This window comes from Mesoplodon densirostris, chromosome 8 (assembly GCF_025265405.1).
Source record: "Mesoplodon densirostris isolate mMesDen1 chromosome 8, mMesDen1 primary haplotype, whole genome shotgun sequence".
Classification (NCBI taxonomy): domain Eukaryota; kingdom Metazoa; phylum Chordata; class Mammalia; order Artiodactyla; family Ziphiidae; genus Mesoplodon; species Mesoplodon densirostris.
The window spans coordinates 7,971,404-7,995,565 of record NC_082668.1 but is presented as its reverse complement, the minus strand read 5'-3'; the positions used below and the strand labels follow the sequence as shown (position 1 = coordinate 7,995,565).

The 24,162-nt window shown below is 37.6% G+C and overlaps 1 protein-coding gene and 1 pseudogene across 5 annotated transcripts in view; one reads left to right on the top strand and one right to left on the bottom strand.

Moving 5' to 3' along the window:
• DIS3L2 (DIS3 like 3'-5' exoribonuclease 2) overlaps positions 1 to 24,162 on the top strand; it is a 375,400-nt gene that overhangs the window by 190,111 nt on the left and 161,127 nt on the right. The window lies entirely within an intron of this gene.
• Positions 20,614 to 20,696, bottom strand: LOC132495548 (U4 spliceosomal RNA; annotated as a pseudogene).

The window sequence follows — 24,162 nt, the reverse complement described above, 5'->3', positions numbered from 1 at the left end:
ACTTTTCTTCTAGATCTTGCTATTATTTCAAAAGGTGTAGTTGCCACCTTCTTTTCTCATTGCTATGCCCCATAGGTCTGGTCAAATAAAGACAGTTATCTGGTTAGAAATGCCTTCCTTTAAATGGGCCTCTTCAGGCACAGAGCAAAGGATTCAAGACTTCTGTGCTTGGAGCTTCATTTTAAAGCTTTACTTTTAGGCCTGGAATTTGTTGGAAAGTACTTTTGTGGTATTTTTTTAACAACATCTTCTTTGAAGATGTTTCTTCATTGTGGGATGTTAGTTCTTTTCTGATATTTCTCTTCAGAATTTGGTTTCAGTACTGGCATTCATTTTGGATGCCACATGGAGATATTTAGAACCAAGAAACTTTTCATACAACCCACTGAGGCCGTGGAAGGGTTTTTGCTAAGGTCATCCCGTGTCAGAGTCTTTTCCGCCACACTTGCTCCCTTCATGCAGCTGAACTTATGATACCTTAAGCTCTGGGTGCCCATTACTCCACCTAGTTTGAGAATCCTCCTTTCCGGCTCCCTCTTGTTTTTGTATCTTTTAGGAATGTACTTCTTTTCTTTTCTTGCCGCGGGGTAGGCAAGGAAAAGGAGTTGACAGTTCCCTTTCCTGCTTGTTAGTAACTCTGATGGAACACACATTATATTTGAAGTCAGTTAACTCAAGTTGCCATCCTGGCTTTCAGCAGTAACCACTGTTCAGAGAACTCCTGGTCAGTCATCCTGTCAGGGGTTTTGAGATCTTGAGTCCATAATCTTACTCTCTCTGAACCTTCATTTTCTAATATATAAATTGAGGGACTTGTTTTCTGAGATCTTTCCCTAAATCTAGGAATCTACTTAAAAATTTTTAATAAGAAAAGAAAGTTAGAATGGATGGCTGAATTTTATTGTTTGAAGTGTAAGTTAGTATAGCTATTCTGCAGTAGCGATTAACATTTTAAACCTACTTACCCTTTCACCTAAAAACTCTATTTCCAGGAGTCCATCCTCCTCAAAGAAGTGTTTTAGGATGTACGTAAAGAATGTCCGTTGCTGCTTTATTATAAAAGTGACACGGCTGATGTCCATCATTAAAGGAATGGTTAAATAACCTATGTTGTATCAGTAAGATAACATTCCCTGCAGCTGCAAAAAAGGAACCATTTCCATGTGGACTTCCTAAAAGGATGGCCATCATATATTGCGAAGTGAAAGAAGCAAGTTTCAGAACAGTATGAATATGAGCCTAGTGTTTTATAAAGTCAAATAATATAAAAACGATATAAATGTGTATGTACATACATATACATGTACACATAAAAGTATATTTGCAGAAAAAAAAGTTCAGGAAGGAAATGCATTGAACTGCCGACAGTGATTATCGTGTGTGGACTTCAGTGAAGTGCCTATCACTTCACTGATAGGGAGGCAATATTTTACGTTTCATTTTATAAATTACTGTTATTCAAATTGTTTAAAAAAAACTTCTATAACTTAAAAAAATTATAAATGGAAATAGAAGAGAGAGGTGCTCAATCTTTCCTAGCCTGACTCCTAGCCTGCAGATGAATAATAATAAGGCATGCCAATAGTCCTAGAAGCCAGTATTGCTCAGTTCCCCTCTCATGGCCCTGCCTTGCCTTTTTCTTTGGCCCCCATTGCCTTCTGAGTTAGACCACAGACTAGGAGGTCTTGCTCTGCAGAAGTCTTCTGTTAAAATATACCTATGTGTCCTGCAAGAGGATCCAAAGATACAGGGAGCTTGTGGGATGCTCTCTGCTATTAGCACAGTAACAGGGATTTTTTATTTTTAATCACTTTAACTTCCAGAAACTTTTTACCTGCCCATTATCCTCTAGAATTATTTTTCTAAAATTCAAATCTTATTCTTTTTTTCTTTTTTTTTTTTTACTCCTTTGGCTTAAAATCTTTCAACTGCTTCCTGATGCCTAAAGTAGTAATCTCTAAACTTTGTTGAACATGCATTCCCTGTAACGTATGTGCCTTTATTTTAAAATTACAAGTGTACTTACTACTTTACTAATTTATTATATATGCTATTAACATACATAAAAGTGGAAAAATGAGAAAGAAATAAATTTTAATATATTTTTATTTTACTTTAAGAGGTATAGAAAACTGTTCATATTGTTAATCCTACTTTTGGTGAAAGCAATATGATTCAATATTCTTTATTTTTTTTATTTTGCTTTAACAACTTGCAGTGTGGAAATACAGAGGTCCGGTTGTAAGTTTTGTATATTTTGATACTTAGTTTTGGTTTTAATGGTTATCATAACTGAAAAAGATATCTTATATCTTAGGAAGAAGTGAGCTCAACTTACTAAATCATAATACTTATTTTTTAACCCTGTTCACTGATTATATTCAGATTCATTTTGAAATCCAGCTAATAAACTTCCATCTTTCATGATGTCAGTCAGTTCTTATGGACTAATTGAAAGGTGCTGCATTTTTAGATTTTTAAAAATGATTTCATAATCTTCGATTATTCTTCAGTTGGCATCTTTAAAAACTGGTTATAAAATTTTGTTAGAAAATTTAAGTGTATAGATATGAGCAGTTTTGTAGTTTATAAGGTTAGGTCATTTTAGGTCCCCAAATTGTATAACAATGGAAACATTTCAAAACATCCATTTTTACAATTTTATATTAAAAACTTGAGTTTCTTGTTATATTTTGCTTTCAAAAAGCAATAACTTTTTTTTTTCTTTTTTTAAAATCATTGTTAAAACATCACTTTTACCTTGAAGGGGCAGATTAAGTGTGTTTCTTTTTTTCTAAGTATCTGCTATGGACCATATGATTGACAGTCATTGTTTTGAAGTCATAGTGTGGCTGATGAATTCATGTTAGGAGCACAAGAAGTGTCAACTTTGCTATTTTCATGGTATTAGTGGTATTACTATTACTAGTTCAATATTATCTTCAATCTGTGGATCTTTGCAATAATCTTTTTTAGCCACTAGCCTATTTTGTAAGGATTAATTTAGCTAAAACTAGATAATTTTCATAAATCCATGGTACTGGACATGCGTAAGTACCTATTGTTCACAGTTGGCTGAAAGTATAGGAACCAGCAGAAGTGCCAGTATCGTTCATTGCCTTTTGTGTTCTGGAACACCAACTCTCTTCTCACTTGAGGTACACCTCACTTACCACCTGATCCACACACCTTGCGAGGGTGCCAGCGTTAATTCATGTATTTATGTAGTCACGGTTAATTTCTTTTTACAATAAAAAATAGAGAAGTACTTAGTATGCTGAAGTGTTTGGATCTGCTTACGTTTTCCTTCTCTTTGACCGGTCTTTTAATAGATTTATTTCATTTTTCAATCAACAAATTTATGGAACACCATCCATGGGCAGTAGAAATTCACCAATGAACAAAAATAGATGTGGTCTCTGTTCTTGTGGAATGCTCAGTCTTATAGCAGAGGAGCATGAATCAAATGTTTTAAGCAATAGTCAAATACGGAATTGTAATGGAGGAGAGAGATACTTGGTACAAGAGTTTGTAATACTGTGATTTCTTCTGCTCAGAGGTCTAGTGCCTTCAAAGAGGTTTTATCGATATTAATTTTTCTAGGAATGTCAAAAGAACTAGAAATGAGTCCTAACACACACTAAAAAACATATGCTATGAATAAATAATATGTATTCTGGGAACTCCTAAATAAAACTTTTTTCCTTTCCCTCCCTTCTCTCCTATATACATTTATTTACATATATTACTTATATACCTCTCTATATAACATATATGTGTATATATAATATATGCCAAGTGCTCAGTTAGTCACTGGAAATACAAAGACAAGTAAGGCCCAGCCCTTGTTCTTCATGACTTTACTGTTCCTCAGGGAGGCAGATTTATACTCAGATAAATTACAGCAGAGGATGGCAAGCGCTGGAACATTCATATGAATAAACTGCCAGCGTCATTGGTGCTTGAGCTGAGATCTGAGAAATGAGCAGGCATAGGGGGAACTAGAGTGACTGAAGTAGTTCTTAGTTTAGCGATAGGCTGTGGCTGCAGAAAGGGTGGTATGTTCCCCTAAGACTCCCAAATCCTGCTGTAACAGGGCTCTCACAACTCCTATGGTTTTGATAGCTTCTTGACCCCCTCTGCTGGGCCACCCTGCCGTGGAGCCTACAGTGTTACCCTGGCTCTAGCTACGTAAGGACTTCTGCATACCCGTTTAGGTTTGGTATTTGAACGATTATATTTGGAACACAAAAGTTCCATCAATCTTTAAACCTCATAATCCAATTATGTCAGTAAAATTCCAGTTTTTTAGTCCAGTGCAATTGGGGTAATATTTTGCAAACTGAAGTTGAGAGAAATAGTGTTTATTTTGAAAAGAAAAATGGTTGGTTAGCAATTTTCAAGAAGTAAGGCTAGTGTGAACTCCTAGGGGCAACAATCTGGCCCTTCTGATTGGGAGCACTATTTTTCTGGACCTTCGGCTCCGGTCTCTGGAGAATTGCTGCTTGCATGGCCTAACCTGCAGCTCTCCTTAGCAGGGCATCTGAGGATTAAAAAAAAAAAATAAAAAAAAATGCAGTGCCAATACTGCAAGCCTTTGGGGGTCAGGAAGAGAATATATCCAAGGAAACTGCTTGAAGGGGGTTGCACCAGAAGTCCAAGAAACCCCCAGGTTATTTCTGAGACTGGCTCCAATTATTTTCAGTTTCATTCATATTGTTTTGTTTCCTTTGTTACTAAACTGGAAACAAAGCTTAAAAGCTCAATTAAAGTGGAAAATGAAAACCTAAATTATTAGAGGGGGAAAATACCACCCTAAACTGATTTTTATATTTTAGTAGTATTGTGGAAGTTTGGATCATGTAATTTTTCAGTAAAACTATGAGCTTCCTTGAAGGGAAGGCGGTTCCTATAGTTTTTCACAGGAGAACTTGTAGATAACTATTTCTTTACTATTCCCTCAATAAAAAGGAAGCCCAGTGACCTCCACCGGACCATTACAAATGTGAAACTTGGCATATAAAATTGCTTGCTCTAAATTTTCCAATTGCTTTCTTTTTTTTTTCCATTTAATGTCGTTCTGCCAACTAGTGATTTTATTATTATAAACAGGACATTGTATTCACTTTTAAGAAGAAATATGAAGCTGGAGGTAAAATTACAAACTGCAGCTTCTCGGCTGCCAAAACAGAAAACAATGAGCTAAAAATACTGAACACAGAAAGGGTGCTGTGGTGAGAAATACTGAAATATCTTCAAGATTGAACTGTTCTAGATAGACAGAAATTTCCTGTCACTCCAGGTAAAACCAACCTTGAAATAGCAACTTGAAAGGAGAGACATATAATACTAACCTCTTTCAGGTCAACCCTTTTGTGGGAAAGCTTTCAAACATAACTAACATTAAATGACTGATCTTGCTGTTTATGAGGAAGTCCAATCTGATTAAATTGCCATTTAGAAAAGGTTCCTCTGGTGAGGGAGTGTGGCAGCATAGAAAGAGCACTAGAAGTTAGGGACTAGCTGGGTGACCTTGGACAAATCAGTTAAATTTGGGGAGACAGAGAGAGAGCAGTTTCATCTTTTATAAAATGGATCATTTGACCAAGTTAGGATTTTCCACAAGGTGTTGGTAGGTCACAAGTTCTTTGGGATTTTAATAGGTGCCGTGGAGAAAAAAGATTCTGTGGCCACCCATTTTTGGAAAACAGTGGGTTAATAGATTTCTTACAATATTTTTTTGTGGATCGTCTCATGGAACTAGTGTTCCTTAGAATACACTATGAAATTGCTAAACTAAATATTTCAAAATGTATTAGCTCTAATGGTGTATAACTGTGTTTGAGATGTCCTTTTCTGAATTATTCAGAGCAAACTTCTTGGATTTGAAAGAAAATGGTATTCCATTGGTAACTATCTTCCACATTTATCTGACAAATATAGACGGTGCCTCACTGTGGGCAACAGAAGAAATTTAAGGACTGTGCTTTCAATCTCAGCTCTTCCATTGTCAAGGGAACCCCTTCTTTCCTTGCCTGGTGGGAAGCAAGATTAAATTGTTCTGCATTAAATGGGGGAAGTTTTCATTGTCATTTGAAACTACTGGCAACGTTATTCCCTTCATGTAAATCCCAACTCACTGTTTATGAAAATACAAGAAACTCATAGCTAATAACAAAGATTAATGGGTCCTAAAGTAGACCACTTGTGGATATTCTTAATTGTAAGTACTTGAGTAGTTTGTCAACATAAAATTTATATTGATAAATAGCAGTAAATCTTAGAGAACACAGATGGTCAAAGATCAGTAGATTTTATCTGAACAGGTGGGAAAATGCCTATTGACAGAGGAGACAGTATTTGAACTTATACTCAGAAATAATTTTATACCATTGTGGAACTATGAATGCACAGGAAAGATGATTAATTTCTGTACATTCTAAATACATAAAATCTGTTTGGAAATTATACTGTAATTATAAGAAAAACATTTTTTGTGTGGGTGGCCTAGGATTTGGAGTAAACTAGTGAGATTTAGGGATAGTTAAATGTCAGAGTGGCAAAGTCTCTTCACTGTTTTTTATATTGAGATATTCAAACACAACAAAATTTACCTCTTTTAGTGTACAATTCAACAATTTCTTGGGCAGTCTCAAAATTATGCAACCATCACCGCTATTCCAGAACATTTTCACCGCCCCCCAGAAGAAATCCTATACTTATTGGCAGTCACTTCCCCTTCCCTCTCCCCGCTTGCTCCTAGCAACAACTAATCTACATTCTGTCTTTATGAATTTTCCTATTCTGGACATTTCATATAAATGGATTCATATAATAAGTGGCTTTTTGTATCTGGCTTCTTTTACTTGGCATAATGTTTTCAAGGTCCACCCATGCTGTAGCAGAGGAGTCCCCAATCCCTGGGCTGCGGACTAGTAGTGGTCCGTGGCCTATTAGGCACTGGGCCGCACAGCAGGAGGTGAGTGGTGGGTGACTGAGCAAAACTTCATCTGCCACTCCCCATCACTTTCATTACCACCTGAACCACCCCCCCTGCCCACCACCCCCGTCCATGGAAAAATTGTCTTCCACGAAACTGGTCCCTGGTGCCAAAAAGCTTGGGGACCGCTTCTGTAGCATGTGTCAGGACTTCAGTCCTTTTTACGGCTGAACAGTATTCCATTGTATGGATATACCACATTTTATTTACCCATTTGTTGATGGACATTAGGGGTGTTTCTACTTTTTAACTGTTATAAATAATGCTGCTGTGAATATTTGTATACAGGTTTTTGTGTGGACATAGGTTTTCAGTTCTCTTGAGTATATACCTAGGAAGGGAATTGCTGGTTCATGTAGTCAGTCTGTATTTAACCTTTTGAGTAAATGTCAAACTTTTTTCCAAAGTGACTGCACAATTTTACATTCCTACCAGCAGTGTATGAGGCTCCATGGTCTCACCAGCAGTTGTTATCTGTATTTGTAATTATAGCCATCCTTATGGGTGTGAAGTAGTATCTCATTGTCAGTTTGTTAAAAAAACTTCAGCTTTATTAAGGTATAGTTGACAAAAATTGTATATCTTTAAGGTGTACAATGTGATGGTTTCATATAAATATACATTGTGAAATGATGACCACAGTTAGGTTAATTAGCATTCATTACCTCATGTAGTCCTATTTTTTTCTTTTCATCTCCCCATCCCCCTCATTGTGGTTTCAATTTGCATTTTCCTAGTGACTAATGATGCTAATGTGTATATCTTCTTTGGAGAAATGTCTATTCAAATCCTTTGCCCATTTAAAAACTGGATTGTCTTTGTATTGTTGACTTGATAGTTTATATATTCTAGATACCAGTTTTTTATCACATATTTGATTTGTAAGTATTTTCTCCCATTTGTAGGTTGTCTTTTCACTTTCTTGATGCTGTTCTTTGAAACACAGAGGTTTCTAAATTTGATGAAGTCTAACTTATCTATTTTTCTTTGGTTGCTGTTGCTGTTGGTGTCATACCTAAGAAACCATTGGCTAATCCAAAATCACAAAGATTTGCACTTGTTTTCTTCCAAGAGTTTTATAGTTTTAGCTCTTTCATTTATGTTTATGATCCATTTTTAGTTAATTTTTGTATATGGTGTGATATAGGTGTCAAACTTCATTATTTTGCATGTGGATATGCAGTTGTCTCATCACTTTCATTAATGTTGAAAAGATGGTTCTCTCCCTATTGAATTGTCTTGGCACGCTTTTTGAAAATCAGTTGACCATAGATGTATATGATTATTTCTGGACACTGAATTCTGATCCATTGATCTATATGTCTATCTTTATGCCAGTACCACACTGTCTAGAGTTCTGTGACTTTGTGGTAAATTTTGAAATTAGAAAGAGTGAGTCTTCCAACTTTGCTTTTTTTTCCTCCCAAAGTTTTTTGGCTATTCTGGGTCCCTTGCATTTCCATATTATTATGAGGATCAGCTTATCAATTTCTGCCACCCCAGAAGAAAAAGGAGCCTCAAATAGGGATTGTGTTTAACCTTTAGATCAATTTGGGGTGTATTGTCATTAAATCTTCCAAACCATAAACATGGGATAGTTTTTCATTTATTAAATTTTTAAGTTCTTTCAATGATGTTATACATACTGAAAAGTATTCAAACGTATACAAGGCTTACACTTCTTTTGTTAAATTTATTCCTAAGTGCTTTTTTCTTTTTGATGTTATCACAAATGAAATTTTCTTAATTTTATTTTCAGATTCTTAATTGCTAATGTATAGAAATAAAATTGATATTTCTATAAAAATCATGTAACCTGCAACCTTGCAGAACTCATATTTTAGCTCTAATAGTTTTTTGTAGGTACCTTAGGATTTTTCATAATTAGAAGATCATGTTATCTGCAAATAGGTACAGTTTTACACCTTCCTTTCCAATCTGGATGACTTCTATGTCTTTTTCTTTCTCAGTTGCTCTGGCTAGAATTTCCAGTACAATCTCTCTCTTTTTTTTTTTTTTTGCGGTACGTGGGCCTCTCACTGCTGTGGCCTCTCCCGCTGCGGAGCACAGGCTCCGGACGCGCAGGCTCAGCGGCCATGGCTCATGGAGCTGCTCCGTGGCATGTGGGATCCTACCGGACCGGGGCACGAACCCGTGTCCCCTGCATCGGCAGGCGGACTCTCAACCACTGCACCACCAGGGAAGCCCTCCAGTACAATCTTGAATAAAAGTGGCAGCAGTGGACTTCCTTGACTTGTTCTTGATCTTAGGGGGAAACCATTCAGTCTTACCACATTAATTATAATGTGAGCTTGGGGGGTTTTGGTGAAGGCAGTTCCTTCTGTTCCTAGTTTATTGAGTGCTTTTCTCATGAATGCTGTTGGCTTTTGTTGAGTGGTTGTACTGTGTCTGTGATTTTTGTCCTTTATTAATATATTTCATTGACTTTTACATGTTGAACCTACCTTGCATTCTTTTTTTTTAACATCTTTATTGGAATATAATTGCTTTACAATGGTGTGTTAGTTTCTGCTGTATAACAAAGTGAATCAGCTATACATAAACATATATTCCCATATCTCCTCCCTCTTGCATCTCCCTCCCACCCTCCCTATCCCACCCCTCTAGGTGGACAGAGCACCGAGCTGATCTCCCTGTGCTATGTGGCTGCTTCCCACTAGCTAACTATTTTACATTTGGTAGTATATATATGTCCACGCCACTCTCACTTCATCCCAGCTTACCCTTCCCCCACCCCGTGTCCTCAAGTCCATTCTCTACGTCTGCGTCTTTATTCCTGGCCTGCCCCTAGGTTCTTCAGAACCTTTTTTTTTTTTTTTTTAGATTCCATGTATATGTGTTAGCATACGGTATTCGTTTTTCTCTTTCTGACTTACCTCACTCTGTATGACAGTCTCTAGGTACATCCACCTCACTACAAATAACTCAGTTTCGTTTCCTTTTATGGCCGAGTAATATTCCATTGTATATATGTGCCACATCTTCTTTATCCATTCATCTGTTGGTGGACACTTAAGTTGCTTCCATGTCCTGGCTATTGTAAATAGAGCTGCAATGAACATTGTGGTACATGACTCTTTTTGAATTACGGTTTTCTCAGGGTATATGCCCAGTAGTGGGATTGCTACCTACTGGTAGTGGGTCATATGGTAGTTCTATTTTTAGTTTTTTAAGGAACCTCCATACTGTTCTCCATAGTGGCTGTATCAATTTACATTCCTACCAACAGTACACAACCTTGCATTCTTGATTATGATGTGGGACCCTTTTTATGTTGCTAGATTTGGCTTGCTAGTGTTCTTTTGAGGATTTTTGCATATGTATTTCTAAGGGATCATGGTCTGTAGTTTCCTTTTGATATCTTTGTCTGGTTTTTGTTTGAGGATGATACTGGTCCCATAGAATGTGTTTTAGAAGAGTTTGTGAAGAATTGGTGTTAATTCCTCTTTAAATGTTGGGCAGAATGTACCAGTGAAGCCATCTTGCTCTGTGCTTTTCTTTATGGGAAGTTTTTGTTTTCTTGGTTTTTGTTTTTCTGTTTTTTAAAAATTATGAATTCAATCTCTTTACTTGTTATAGGTCTGTTGAACTTTTCTACTTCTTAAATCAGTCCCAGTAGTTTCTGTCTTCCTATAAATTTGTCCTTTTTAACTTGGTTCTCTAGTTTTTTGGCATTCAACTGTTCATGGTATTCCCTTATAATTCTTTTTATTTCAGTAAGGTTAGTAATAATGTATTCTCATTCTTTTGTGAGTTTAGTAATTTGAATTTTCTCCCTTTTTTTCTTGGTCCACCTACCTAAAGGTTTGCCAACTTTGCTGATCTTTTCATATAACCAACTTTTGGGTTTGTTTATTTTCTCTTTGTTTACCTCTTCTCTAATTTATTTCTGCTCTAGTCTTTTTTCTTTCCTTCCTTGCTTGCTTGAGTTTAGTTTGCTCTTCTTTTGCTAATTTTTTAAGGTGGAAGTTTATGTTAACTGAATTCAGATCTTTTAACTTTTTTGTATAGGTATTTACAAGTATAAATTTACCTCTAAGCATTGCTTTAGTTGCATCTCATACATTTTGGTAGGTTGTGTTTTCTTCATTTATCTCAAAATATTTATTTATTTCTCTTGCGATTTCTTCTTTGACCCATTGGTTGTTTAAGAGTGTGATCTTTAATTTCCATAAATTTGTGAATTTTCCAAGTTTCTTTTTGTTTTTCATTTTGAATTTAATTCCATTTTGGTTGGAGAATATACCTTGTGTTATTTCAACCTTTTTGAAGTTTATGCAAACTTGTTTTATGGCCTGGAGAATGTTCCATGTACACTTGAAAAGAATATGCATTCTGCTGTTGTTAGATGGGCTGTTCTAAAGATATCTTTTAAATCTAGATGGTTGATAGTATCGTTCAAATCTTCTGTTTCCTTTTGATCTTCCATATAATTGTTTTCTCTGTTATTGAAAGTTGGGCATTGAAGTCTCCAACTATTACAGTTGAATCGTTTATTTCTCCCTTCAGTTTGGCCAGTTTTTGCTTCATGTATTTGTTGTTAGGTGCATATATGTTTATAATTGTTAGATTTTCCAGATGGATTGATCCTATTATCATTATAAAGTGTCGTTTTTGTCTTGAAGTCTATTTTGCTATTAGTTTAGCTACTCCAACTCTTCTTTTTATTACTGTTCTCATGATATATCTATATCATAAAGCTATACCTATATCTCTTGCATTTTGAATAGTATAATGTGGAAACTCTGAATATCAGATCACCTTCCCTACCTCCCTAAGATTTATTATTGTCACTGTTTTCCCTTTGTGACATCACTGAACTAATTCTATAGCCTCTATATTCTTTGTTGTGTGAAGTCACGGAAGTTTCTGCTCTGCTAGCTTAGTGGTCAGTTAATGAGTGAACAGAGATTTTCTTTTCTTTCTTTCTTTCTTTTTTTTTTTTTTTTTTTTTTTTTTTTTTGTGGTACGTGGGCCTCTCACTGTTGTGGCCTCTCCCGTTGTGGAGCACAGGCTCCGGACGCGCAGGCTCAGTGGCCATGGCTCACAGGCCTAGCCACTCCACGGCATGCAGGGTCTTCCCGGTCAGGGGCACAAACCCGTGTCCCCTGCATTGGCAGGCGGACTCTCAACCACTGCGCCACCAGGGAAGCCCCAGAGATTTTCTTATGTGCTTGGAACCAGTAGTCTCCCAGCCTTTACTGAGAGCCTCTGTGCATGTATTGGGGCATACCTTCAATGCTCAGACACACACTTTACAGCTCTGCTTCCTGGAAGTCTTCACTTCCTGCTGTGCAGAGCTTCAGGGTCAGCCAGAGGTGAGAACTTAAGGCCTTACCTGGTCTCTCTTGGGCATGTGCACAGCCTTATGCATGTGTGTGGCTGTCTCGACCCCCAGGAATATGTCAGGCCTTGGCAAAGACCTCTGTGGACACCTTATCCCCCAGCTTTAACTTTTAACTTTTTTGGTTAGCTTCTAATTTTCCAACTGTTACCACTACCTCAGAAACCTGTGATATTAAATAATTGCTGCTGATTGTTTTTGACAAACATCTCTGGGGCTATAAGGCTTTTTGCACAAGAGCAAGGTGTGAGTCAGGTCAAAGTAATGTGAATGGGGCTTTTCAGGGAGTTGCCAGACAGCTCCCATAAAGACAGGAATGCAGATTTTGGTGAGCTTCTAAATCTGTTCTGCCCCCTCCAGTGGCTGCTGGGCTGCCAGTTTTCACCATAATTAGAAAGCTGTTGGTTTTCAAGGCTACTTCAGAGCTGGGACATGGGAATAAGGCAGGTAAAAACCTTACAGAGCTCACTGTTCTAATTGAAATTCATCTATTTCTCTTTAATAAATGTACATCAGATTTTTACAAGCCTTTGGTTAATTTTAGAATTATGAAAAGGTTGATTTTAACAATTTTACCAATGTTATTAATGCTTGTATGGAGTGGCGGCTTTTCAGAGGTCCATACTCCGCCAGTCCCCGATGTCACTCTAAAGTCTCTTCATTTTTTAATGCCAGGGTTGGAGCTAAAAGAAGACAACTTCCAGCAGAAAGTTTTAGGAAAGGAACAAGAGCCTGCTGAACATAACAGAGAGAGGAGAAAGAAAGATAGAATTTGAAAATAAGAGCCATGAGAAGTAAATAATTGTATGGGCAGATCATTCTTAAGATTTAGAAATGTTGGGTAGCTTGACACTCACATCAGTGCAGTGAAATTATCAACTTTATTGATATAGGAAAAGAGGGGAATAAATTTCTTAGCTTTCTATGCAGTATCTTGTTCTACACTTAACCCTTCATCTTTCCCCAAATGATTTTACTCTATGATAGTTCTGTATCTTGCCCTTTACTGCATTTCATCCATTTTTCTGCATTTCATCCATTTTTCAGGGCCCATCTTAACTACTCTGAAGCTTTTGCCATTTCACTGTGGAAAAATTAGTCGTGCCCCACTCTTCTTTCCCTTGACCATTTGTTCATACCTATATTATAGCACTTGCTGTACTACATTTCTAACTTACCTGTATGTGACTCTCTCTTCCTGATGGAGAGCAGAGTCCTCAAGAACAAGAGCTAGGTCTTGCTTGCCTTTCTGTTTCTAGAAGCTAACTCAGTATATGGTATATAATAAATCATATATACAAATAAATATGTATAGGATAAAAGAAGGGAGAAAAAGAAAAAAGACAAAGAAGGTTTTATTTAGAAGTTTGCAGAATATATGTTAATTTATTCAGTATAATGTGTTTTTAAGCAAGGGTAGGATTCATTCCTGTTTCTTTTTGATATTCCTGGGAAAAAGAATATAGATAAAACACAGTCCAGCACCTTCAAAGAAGTTGCTGTTTAAGATGTTTTCCTACCTAATTTTCACACTAAATGAAATGTTAAAATTACTATAATAAAATGAGGCACAACTTCTGTTTCTGACAAAGATGGCATATACCCATCCTTCCTGGCCCCTCCTCTTACAACTAAAAACATGGATATAACACAACAAACAAGCATAGAAAGATTCTGAAAGCGGGGGAAAAGAAGGTGGATTGCCTAGGGGTCTCAGGACTTGAGGAATAGCATGCCAGTGATCCCCTGGTTTTCTTATTGTCTCCTACATATCCTAGATAGGGTACTGTAGAAATTGCCAACCTGGAATGGCCAAAAAACACAGGAAAAATAACCCCCAACAGAAACCTTTCTCCTCTAGCCAAAAGAACAAGAAAAGCATGTCTATCAACAGAAAATCTTTTTAGCAATGCTCACCATACTCCAGCCGAACACCAGTGGAAAAGACACACACACACACACACACACACACACACACACACACACGTGGTTTCTGTTGGGCTGAGCAACATGTTAATATTCTACATCCCTTCGCCCCATCCTATCTCATGAAATCACTCAGCAATGCTCCAATTCCCCCCACTTGGTAATGTCTGTGGAGCCATGCAGTGACTTAATCTTCCATTGTGTCTACCACATGCAGGTGACACTCTGATTCCTACTTTGGGAGGTGTCTGCAGACCTGAGCAGGGAGCTAATCTTCCATCCTCTGCACAGGAGAAGCAGTTGGTGGTGCCCTAATTACCCTGCCAGAGTAGTGTCAGTGGAACTAAGTAAGGAACTGTCCCTCCTTCCCCTTCTCAGCGGAAGCAGGCATGCTCCAGTTTCCCTACTGTGATAGCGTCACTGGGGCCAAGCAGGGAGCTGACCCTCTTTCCCATCCAGTGGAAGCAGGTTGTGTTCTGTTTCCTCTGCATGGGTAGTATTGGAAGAATTGAGAGTAGAGCTGATCTATCCCTTGTCCGGCAAAAGTAGGTAGTTTTCCAGTTGTCCCTTGAGAGAAGTACCAGCAGGTTCCAGTGGTGAGATGAGCCTCCATCCCTGCCTGGCAGCAAAGAGACTTGATGGGTCAGGGCTGATCACCACAACACCCCCTCCTGGTGTCAGTGGAACCCAGTGCCAGCTGAGCCTCTGCCTTCTACCAGCATAAACAAAGTGGTAGGAGAGGGATAGTTGGCACTCACCTACGTCCCTCTCCTAGTGTCAGCAGGGATTTGAACTTCTGCCCCCAAGCTGTAGTGACAAAGCAGTATATATCAGACTTGAACTTTCCCTCTTCCTGGTGGCAGTGGGGCCTAATGGGGAGCTAAGCTTATACCCATACTTGGAGGCAGTGAGATAGTGTGAACTGGTGCCCATCTTTCATGGGAAGATGTCAGCAGGGCTGAAAGGAGAGCTGAATGGCTACCTACCATCTGCAGTGAGGCATTGTGAGTCAGTGCTTCACTTTTGCTGGGCAGATAGCAATAGGGCCCTGCGGGAAGCTGAACATGCATACCTGGCCCTTGTACGACACCTCTGTAGGGGACTGCTTACTCAAAAAGATTAAATAGGACCCAGAGTCCCATAATGTAATATCCAGAATGTCTAGGATACAGCTGAAAATCACTCGTCAGAACAAGAACCTGGAAGATCACAATATGAATAAGAAAAGATAGTTGATATCAAAACCAAAAGATGAATCAGATGCTGTGATTATTTGACAAGGATTTTAAAGCAGTCTTTATGAAAGTGCTTTAACAAATAATTATAAATTCTCTTAAAACATGAAAAAATAGAAAATCTCAGCAAAGAAATAGAAATTCTAAAAAAAGAGCCAAATGGAAAATATTGAAGTGAAAAATACCCTCATCAAAAGAGAAAACTATCCAGAGCTCAATAGTAGATCAGAGATGACAGGATAGAATTAGTGAACGTGAAGACAGATTAACAGAATTACCTAGCCTGAGCAACAAGGACTTACGGGATAATAATAAAAGAGCTAACATTTGTATCACTGGATTCCCAGAATGAGAGGAGAGAGTGAATGAGACTGGAAAAGTAGTCAAAGAAATGATGGCTGATAACTTGTCAAATCTGGCCAAAGACAAGCCCACAGATTCAATAAGCTGAGCCTACCCCTGTAAAGAAAAGCACACTCCTCCTGCCTGTCCTCTGCTCTCAATACTTGACTCCAGTGCTCCTTCGCTTCTGATACCAGACGTGTGTGTTTTCCACACATCAAGCAATTTTGCAACACCCGCTTGGTATCCTGTAGTTTAACTCAGTTCTGATACTATCCACTAGATTATTGGTTTATTGTGAAAGGATATAGCTCAGGAACATCCAAACGGAAAAGATGCCCAGAGAAGGTATGTGGAAGGAAGTGCAGAGCCTCCATGCCCTCTTTGGGCATGGCATCTTCCGAGCACCTCCACACGGACACCAACCCAGAAGCTCTCTGCACCTCATCCTGTTGGGTTTTTCTGGCAGCTTCATTCCATAGGCATGATTGACTAAATCACTGACTATTGGTAGTTGAACTCAGTCTTCAGCCACTGTCTCCCCTCCTCTGAGGTTGGGGAGTGGGGCTAAAAGTTCCCGCTCTCTAATCCCATGGTTGGTTCCTCTGACAACCAGGCCCCCCCTCCCATCCTTAAATGCTTTCCAAAATTCATCTCATTAACATAAACTCAGGTGTGATTGAATGGGATTTGTTATGAATATCAAAAGACACCTTTATTGTTCTTATCATTTAGGAAAGTCCAAGAGTTTTAGGAGCTCTATGCCGGAAGCAAGGGTGAAGACCAAATATATACTTCTTATTATCAGTCACAATATCACAACCCTAAACAGCATAAACCCAAAGAAATCGATGCTGACACATATCATTTTAAACTTCTGAAAACTAAATACAAAGAAAGAGACTGTGAAGTAGAGAGAGGCTGCATTACTTTTAGGGGAGCACCGATTCAAATGATAATTAGTTTCTCATCTGAAACCATGGAGGCCAGAATGAAGTGGCACATTTTTCAAGTACTGAAAGAAAACAATTGTCAACCATGAATTCTGTTTCCGGCAACAAATATCCTTCAGAAATGAAGAGGAAATAAAAAAATTCTCAGACAAAAGAAAGCTAGGAGAATCTATTGCTAGCCAAATTATTCTGAAAGGATAACTAAAGTTCTCTTTTAAAAAAAGGAAATGATAACATAAGGCTTGGAATTTCACAATGGAAAGAAGAACATCAGAACGAGTAAAAATAGGAGCAAATATAAACTATCCCCCTCATGAGTTTGTTAAATCATAAATTATAATACCAACTAATGTAGTGATCAATGTCATGTGGAAAAAATACTTAAGATAATTATACTTAGTATGGGGAGAGGATAAAGGAGCCTAAATGGAATTAAGGTTTCTACATCACACTCAAAGTAGTAAAATGTTGATACTGGTAGACTGTGTAACTTATGTATATTGTTGTACCTAGAGAAACCCCTAAGAAGACTATACAAAGTGATATATTTTAAAAACTTTATAAATAAATCAAGGTGGAATCCAAAATATAAATGTATATTTAAACTACAGGAAAAAGAAAAACAGTAATGAGAAAGAGAGGAAACAAACAGAAAACAAAATATAAAATGACAACTTAACCCATAAAATATTAATAATTACCCTTAATGTAAATGTCCTAAATATACCAATTAAAAGGCAGAGATTGGTGGGATGGATTTTTTTAAAATGATATAACAATTAGATGTCTACAACAAACTCATTTCAAAGACTGTAACATAGGTAGGCTTAAAGCAAAAGGATGAAAAAAAGATATGCCATGCAAATACTAATTTAGAAAAGCAAGAGTGTCTATATTATTATCAGATAAAGTAGACTTCAGGACAAAGAAAATTACTAGGGACAAAAAGGGACATTACATAATATTAAAAGGATCATTCCGCCTAGAAGACATAATGATCTCAAATGTAGATGTACCCAACGACAGAGTCTCAAATTACATCAAGCAATAACTGTGATAGGGCTGAAAGGAGAAATAGATCCACAATTATATTTGGGTATTTAAATACCGCTCTCAGAAAATCAGCGTTGATACAGAAGATCTGAAGAACACAATCAACCAGTAGACCCTAATTGAGATATACATATAGAACACTCCACCCAACAATAGCAGAATACATTTTTTTATTGGCATGATGGGGTATTCACCAAGATGAACCATATCTTCAGTCATAAAAAACACCTCAGAAAGTGTAAAAGAAATGACATCATGCAGAGTATGTTTTTTTTTTTTTGCAGTACGCGGGCCTCTCACTGTTGTGGCCTCTCCTGTTGCGGAGCACAGGCTCCGGATGCGCAGGCTCAGCGGCCATGCCTCACGGGCCCAGCCACTCCGCGGCATGTGGGATCCTCCCAGACCGGGGCACGAACCCGCGTCCCCTGCATCGGCAGGCGGACGCTCAACCTCTGCGCCACCAGGGAAGCCCCAGAGTATGTTTTTTAACCACATAGAAATAAACTAGAAATCCATAGCAGAAGGGCAACAGGAAAATCTCTAGGCCCTTGGAAAATAAACAACACACTTCTAAATAGTCCCTTGGTCAAAGAGAAAGTCTCAAAGGAAATTAAAATAAATACTTAGAACTAAATGAAAATGAAAACATAGCAAAATATGTGAGATGTAGCTAAAGCAGTGTTGAGAGGGAAGTTTATAGTTCTAAATGCTTAAATTAAAATGAGGAAAGGTCTCAAATCAGTTAGCTAAGTACTTACGTCAAAAATCTATGAAAAGAGGAAAAAAACCCAATGTAAGTAGAAAGAAATAATAAAGAATAGAAACCAATACAATTAAAAATAGGAAAAAATAAAGAAAAACACAAAAACTTGTTCTTTGAAAAAAATCAATAAAATTGATAAACCTTTAACAAGACTGACAGATAAACAGAAAAGGCACAAATCACATTAAGAATGAAACAGGGGACATCACTACAGATACTGCAGCTTAAAAGGATTATAAGGGAATACTACAAGAAGTTTATAAATCAAGAAGCTTATCAAGAAGTTCATAAATTCAGCAACTTAGTAGAAATAGGCCAATTCATCAAAGACTACAAACTATCAAAATTCAACCCAATTGAAATAGACCATCTGACTAGTCCTATAACCATTAAAAATAGTGAATTCATGATGTGAGCTCCCTAAAAGGAAATCTCCAGGCCCAGGTGGTTTCACTGGAGAATTCTAGAAAATATTTAAAGAAGAATCAATACCAGTTTTACACAGTCTTTTCCAGAAAACAGAAGTGGAGGGAACACTTTCTGACTTATTTTATGAAGCCAGTATTATCCTGATACCAAAACCAGACAAAGGGTATATAAAAAAAGAAAACTATAGGCCAGTATCCCTCATGAACTCAGATGCAAATGTACTCAACAAAATATTAGCAAATTGAATCTAGCAATCTATTAAAAAAATTTGTAAACCATGACCTAGTATTATTTATTCCAAGTGTGCAAGGCTGGTTCAACATTCAGAAATCAATGCACCATATACAAAAATTAATATAAAATGAATCAAACACCTAAATGTAAGAGCTAAAACTAACTGTCCTAGGAGAACACATAGGAGTAAATCTTCGTGACCTTGGATTAGGCAAAGGATGAGTGATCACAGAGAAAAACAGATTAATTTGACTTCATCAAAATTAAAAACCTGTGCTTCAGAGAACACCGTCAGGGGCTTCCCTGTTGGTCAAGTGGTAAAGAATCCGCCTTCCGATGCAGGGGATGCGGGTTCCATCCCTGGTCGGGGAACTAAGATCCCACATGCTGCAGGGCAACTAAGCCCGCGCACCACAGCTACTGAGCTCGCGCGCCTCAACGAGAGAGCCCGTGTGCCGCAAACTACAGAACCCATGCGCCCTGGAACCCACACGCCACAACGAAGACCCAACACAGCCGAAAAAATAAAGAACAGAACAAAAATACAAACTGAGTTTCAAAGAACACCATCAAAAAATTGAAAAAAAGAAAAACCCCACGGAATGGGAAAAATATTTGCAAATTGTATCTAATAAGGGACTTGTATCCAGAATATATAAAGAACTCTCACAACTTGATTTTTAAATGAGCAAAGAATTTTATACGAATAGCCAATAAGCACATGAAAAAATGCTCAATATCATAGGTCATTATGAAAATGCAAACCGTAATGAGATAACACTGTACACCCACTAGGATAGCTATAATCAAAAATACAGATAACAAGTGTTAACGAGGATGCAGAGAAATTGAAAACCCTCATATACTGCAGGTGTGACTGTAAAATGGTGCAGCCACTTTGGAAAACAGTTTGGCAATTCCTCAAACTTGAATGTGAATGTTCATAATGGCATTTACATTATAGCCCCCAAAATGGAAACAACCTAAATGTCCATCTACTGTGAATGTGTGGTGTATTCATTCATTGGCATATTCTTTGGCCGTGAAAAGGAGTGAAGTACAGATACATGCTACAACATGGATGAACCTTGAAAACATAATGCCAAATGAAAGAAACCAGACATAAAAGGCCACATAGTGTATGATAGATAAGAAAGTCAATTAGTGGTTGCTAGGGGCTACAGGGAAGGGGAAATATGGAGGGACTGCTAATGGGTATGGAGTTTCTGTTTTGGGTGATGAAAATATTATAAAATTAGGTAATGGAAATGATTATATTATACAACTCTTTGCATATACTAAAACCCTCTGTACATTTTATTTATTTATTTTCAATTATCAATAATCATGCCTTGGATAAACCTCATTGGCTATGACCCTGCAACTGTGCAAAGCTTGAACTGTACATTTTAAAAGGGAGAATTTTATGGTGTGTGAATTATATCTCAATAAAACTTATTAAAAATCAATACATGTAATCTATCATATCAACAGAATAAAAAAAATTTTAATTGTATGATCCCATCAGTTATTACAGAAAAGGCATTCGGAAAAAAATCCAACACACATTCATACTAAAAACTCTCAGCAAACTAGACAAGGAGAGGAACATCCTCAGCTTGATAAAGATCATGTACAAAAAACCTACAAGGGATAGGCACATAGATTAATGAGACAGAATAGAAAGCTCAGAATTAGTTCCACACAAATATGCCCAATTAATTTTTGACAGATGATCAAAAACAATTCAATGGAGGAAGGATAGCCTTTCAGGAGATGGTGTTGGAGGAATTGGATGTACATAGACAAATGAACCTTGACCTCAATCAACCTCATGCCTAATGCAAAAGTTAACTCAGAATGGATCATGGACTTAAATATAAACCGTAGAACTGTAAAACTTACAGATCAGAGCATAGAATACTTGCATGATGCAAGGTTAGTAAAGAGTTCTTAGACTTGGCACAAAAAAGCACAGCCCATGTCAGGAAAGATAAATCGGTTCTCATTAAAATTAAAAGCTTTTTCTGTAGAAGACCCTGTTAAGAGGATGAAAAGACAAGCTAGACTGGGAGAAAATATTGCAAACATTTCCAACAAAGGATTAGTATCTACAGTACATAGAGAACCCTTAAAACTCAACAATATAAAAACAATCCAATTAGAAAATGGGCAGAAGACATGCTACAGATGGTAAATGCACAAGCAAAAAGATGTTTAATATCATTAGCCACTAGAAAATGTGAATTAAGTCCACAGTGAAATATCAGTACATACCTATCAGAATGGCTAAAATAAAAGGAAAAACCAAAGTTGGTGAAAAGTTCCAAGCGATACCAAATGCTGGTGAGCATGCGGAGAAAGTGACTCATGCACACTTTGCTGGTGGAAATGTAAAATGGCACAGCCACTCTTGAAACACTTCCGCAGTTTATTAAAAGGCTAAATGCAACCATCATACAGCCTGCTAATTGCATTCCTGGGCATTTATCCCAGAAAAATGAAAACTTACGGTTCACACGAAAACTTGTACACAGATTTTCATAGCAACTTTATTCATAACATCCCCAAACTGGGAACAACCCAGATTTCCTTCCATGCGTGAATGGTTAAACAAGCTATGGTACATCCACGTCATGGAATGATACTCAGCAACAAAAAGGAATGGACTGTTGATATACACAACAACAGCACGAATCTTCAGGAAATATGGCTTAGTGAAAAAAGTCAGTCTGAAAGGTTTACATCTGTATGATTCTGTTGATACCACGTTTTAGGAAAGACACATTTTGGAAACGGAGAATAGGTTTGCAGTTACCAGGGAGTGAGGGAGGTAGGGCAGGTGGGAGTTGGGTCTGACCTTTATTAAAAGACAGTTTGAAGGATCCTTGAGATGATGCTAACTCTCTGTCTTGAGTGAGGTGGTGCTTACATGAACCTACACGTGTCATAAAATTGTTGAGAACTTCATGAGCACAAGATCAGTGCATTGTATCAATGTCAACATCCTGGTTTTGGTATTGTACTATAATTTTGTAAGATTTTACCATTGGAAAGTAGGTAAAAGGTAGATAGCATCTCTCTATTATTTCTTACCATTGTGTATTAATCGGCAATTATCCCTAAATACAAGTTTAAATTTTTTTTAGTAAGAGCCATCAGGTGAACACGGAGGAGAAAATAATTAATTTTGCATGAGGAAACTTTGAAGCCAGGTAATCTTTGAATTTGGTCATGAGGGATGAATAGGATTTCCAAAGGCTTTTGTCTTATTATTATTTTAAAAAGAGGGAGAAGGGGGAAAAAGAAAGCAATTAACACTGTTCCTGACATCCTCTAAGAAGACCTCTCAGTAGGGGATATGTCTGTATGGCCCTTGAACTTGTGTCAGTAACCTTAGGCTGGGGTGAAATTCAGGAATATCTGAGATTGTGAGTTAGAGGGCAAGAACGGAATGTTTGGGTGGGGGAAGATGAGTAAAATTTGGACATTAAGCGCCTAGAATAACCAAAAGGAGTTGTCCAAGAGGCAGAAAGAAAAACAAGCCTGGCACTCAGGAAAGAAGTCTGGGCTGCAGGTGCCTATTTAGGTGCAGGAAGTAGTAGTTAAAGCCACAAAGTGAATGAATATACCTAGTAAGCCTACAGTCGGAAAAGGAAAGAGGACCAGTGATGGACTGTGAAGAGCTCCAACGTTTAAAGGGTGAAGCTTCTTAGGAGGTGGGGAGTGGGCTGCAGAAAGGAAGATATTAGAAGAGTTAAAGAAAAAGAAAAGGCACAGTTGGTGACAAGTTCCAATCAAGGGTGAGCTGCCCTGTGCTCTGGAACAGAAGTCACTGCATTTGGTCAAGTCCTTTTCTTTGTCTTTTGAATATCTCATGAGTTGTTTCATTGGTGTGATGAGAGCCAAAGCAGGCTGTAGTCAGTTGAGGGGTGAAGGGATGTGAAAACGTAGGGGCACTAAGTAGAAACATCCCTTTCAAGGAGCTTTGCCGCACCAGAGGTAGTGAGAGGGAGCTTGACAGAAGCAGGGTCCTGAAGATGTTTTTGAGAATGAGGAGGATCTGAGCTTGCTGGCAGGCAGTGGGTAAGGAGCCATACACATTTTTGGACTCTTCTTTGGAAATTGCCTTCAGAGCCTAAGGCACATTTTCAGCAATGGCCAATCTTCATCTTTTGAGAATGTGTTTGATTTTTGGCAACAGCCAGGTCAATTTAGAGCCAAGAGTGGTAAATCAGGTGGGTGATCAAGCTGGATAATACAACTTCAAAAAAAAATAAAGTATAATTATAAAGTAGTAAAACTGATTTTCTTGTGAAGCTCATGAATTGGCTTGGAAAGTAGTTCTTAAAGAATTCCAGAAACCTTTTGAGCACTTGTGGCATTATGTGAATAAGTGTACAGAGTCCCTTTGTAACTTTCAGAGGAAGAAACTGACGTGCATGGAAGTCCTGTTATATGTGTGAAAAAATTGGTTTTGTTACATGTATTTACTCATACTGTGCAAATGTAAAATTTCCCTATAATCTTTTTGCCTGAGAGGTGACCTAGTGGAATTATACCAAAGTTTGTATGTGGGAGAATCAAGAGTTTCAAATTGTGATCGTTTAAACAGTTCTCCTGTGGTCTTACAGATGTAATTAGAATTCCTAGGATAGGAGTGTTCCCACAAGCATAATAATACTTTAAATGTGTGTTCAATTATCCTTTTCTATAGCCATATTTAATCGTTTCTTTTTGAAATAGAGTTACTTTGAAAATATTAAATCACTAGCATAATCTTGACTGTTGGTTAGACCTGGGACAGTGCTGGGCATGTAGTAAGTACTCACTGGGTGTCCCTTTCCTGTCGTCTCTGCCTT